This window comes from Bos grunniens, chromosome 10, assembly GCF_055505025.1.
Source record: "Bos grunniens cultivar Pamir isolate PY7600 chromosome 10, Bosgru_T2T1.0, whole genome shotgun sequence".
NCBI classification, from domain to species: domain Eukaryota; kingdom Metazoa; phylum Chordata; class Mammalia; order Artiodactyla; family Bovidae; genus Bos; species Bos grunniens.
In genome coordinates, this window is record NC_141174.1 from 78,696,630 (window position 1) to 78,699,344 (window position 2,715).

At 41.4% G+C, this 2,715-nt stretch overlaps 1 pseudogene across 1 annotated transcript; it reads left to right on the forward strand.

Annotated features, from left to right (window-relative positions):
* Window positions 1-613: 613 nt before the first annotated feature.
* LOC147365059 (T cell receptor delta variable 1 pseudogene) lies at window positions 614-2,057 on the forward strand (annotated as a pseudogene). The gene is made up of 3 exons (XR_015133789.1): window positions 614-702; window positions 918-1,339; window positions 1,935-2,057. The product of XR_015133789.1 is annotated as a T cell receptor delta variable 1 pseudogene (transcript).
* Window positions 2,058-2,715: the final 658 nt, after the last annotated feature.

Here is a 2,715-nt window from a genome sequence, read left to right on the forward strand (position 1 = left end):
TAGATAACGGAATAGATTCTGAAAGTCAGAGGGACTGATTTGCTAGTGTTGATCTTAAAATAATGTATGTACAGGAAAACCTACCTAGAGCCCTAGAAGCCAGTAAACAAGAGATATATTAACTATTTGGATAAGACCGCCTTTCATTAAGAAAGCTGAAGGTATATGAGCTTCTTAAAAGAGTCATTAGACTCTGGATGGAGGAAAGGAGGCATAGGCTAAATGATGACTGTAAATAGATTATAAGGGTTCATGGCATATACTAAAGTATGTTTTAAATGGGCTGGTAAAGTTACTCTGCTGAATAATTACCAATGTATGTTAACTTGTTTATTCTTCAGTTCTCCTCAACTCAAACCTTTCATGAGGATTGCTTTTTTCAGGTCCCTTTCAGATATGCATAGGTCATTAGTGACCAGGTAATTCATGACCAGAGAAAGACAAGTAGACAAAATAAAGGTTTGTGGTGAGTCAGACTTTTTCTCATCTGTGCACAAACCACGTGGTCTATAAACATGATGACTCCTACTTCCTGTTGGGGGGAGTCACACAGGTACTGGGTACTATGTATATGTGCTGCCAGGCATTCAAAGACATTGAACTCTCAGCTTGAGGCAGAACTGAGCACGTTTGTGCAGGGGAGTCCATGCCTCATGCCGCTCTCCAGTCTACTCTGGGTGTTCTTGGCTGTCACCTTCTCTGGTAGGGATGTTTCCAAGCATGGGTGCAAGTGTCTGGGGTGAAAGGCCTGCACACAGACACGTGGAGCTTCACGGGGACTTGGGGAGGAAAGGAGGGTTGGGGAAAAGCATATTTATTATGATTTCAATTTGGGTTTTCTTTGGGTGCCAAATTAGCCTAATTCCTACATTATTTTGTTCACTACTTCAGCTCGGTTTTCTGTTTTTTTTCCACAGGATCTGGTGTGGCCCAGAAAGTTATTCAAGACCAGCCATACATAACCAGTCAAATAGGGCAATCTGTCATTCTGAAATGTCGGTATGAATTAGGTCAGAGTGGGTACACGCACTACTTTTTTTGGTACAAGCAGCTTCCCAGTGGAGAGATGACTTTCCTTATTCGTCAGGAATCTCTTGGCCTGAATGCAAGGAATGGCCGCTACTCTGTAAACCTTCAGAAAGCACAAAACTCCATCAGCCTCACCATTTCAGCCTTACAGCTGGGAGACTCTGCAAAGTACTTTTGTGCAGTTCGGGAACTCACAGTGCTTGAAGTAATGGGAAAGGGTGTACAAAAACCCCAGGGTGTAATAAGAGAGAGCCCTCCTGCTGCAGGACCCCAGCTGAAATGCACACCTGCAGACCTCAGACAAGAAATGGTAGTCCTGTGGTTGCTTCATCTGTGGTCTGGATCAGAGGATTTAATTCTAAACAAAAACTCCTTCCATGTCTTTTGGAAACAGGTGTCTAGAGTAACTTTCTACTAATACATTCTTGGTCTTGAATTTTTGACTTTCAAACAATTATACAGAACATGCATTGTCTAAAGTTGAATACTTGCTCCATAATACATCAAAGAGGCAGCTTCACCTAAAGACCCTCACGTGACAAACATGGGTCTAGTCATAGTTATCTGGAATCATCATGAAAATCATTTCCTTAGTCCTTTTCTCTTAGACTTTGTGTCACTGAAGTTACAATCAGAAAAGCAGAACCACTAATGGTGTCGAATAGGAGATCAGTTATTGAGATTAGAATTCAGGCAATTGCTAGAGCTGGAGGAGTCTATAAAAGCTGTTATCTTTGTATCTGGTGTTGAAACTGAATTCTCTGGTAGCCAGCAAGAGTAACATTTGAGGGAAAGTTGGGTGCAGACAAAAGCATGGACAAACTGTGACTCATAAGGACATACTAGAACCAGGAGGATAATAGAACCTGCATAACACACTAAAACTTGTCTCTTACCTCCTTTAGTGTCTCACAAGAACGAGTGACCTTGAGAAGAGTGTCACTTGCTGTTACGTGCATACTTGGCCCAGGATAAACAGAAGATTTGGAGATCTGGTGGGAAGTGGAAGAGTTGTGTGTCATCAATAAGATGATGTAGTTGATCAGCAGCAACATGTGTGAGTTGCCACAGTGCCTGGAGCCCTGCACCAACCAGCAGAATATAAAAATATGGTCACTTCATGACAAGTATCTTCCAAATTGATTTCTAGATAGTTAGGTTGGGGCAGTACAAAGTTACTGCAATAGCTTAACTATTTAATTGATTTGTTAACTAGGCATCCATCAGTACTTCTTTTAACAACACAACTTTGTCATAAAGTCATCAGGAAAACTATTCTTCCTGCTGATATGATGCAATAATTCCTCATTCAACCAATATAAGTTAACTCCCTCCTGCAAAGATTATACCAAGTTCATTTATCCATTTTTTGGGTGATGTTCTTTCCTCTTCTAGCTGAATCACACTCTTGCATTGAATCCTGAATCTTAATAACTGAGATACAATGAGATATAAGATTAACTTAAATTAGCACATTTTATTGGAGAAGGCAATGGCACCCTACTCCAGTACTCTTGCCTGGAAAATCCCATGGAACGAGGTACCTAGCAGTCTGCAGTCCATGGGGTTGCTAAGAGTCAGACACGACTGAGCAACTTCACTTTCACTTTTCATTTTCATGCATTGGAGAAAGACATGGCAACCCACTCAGTGTTCTTGCCTGGAGAATCCCAGGGACAGGGGAGC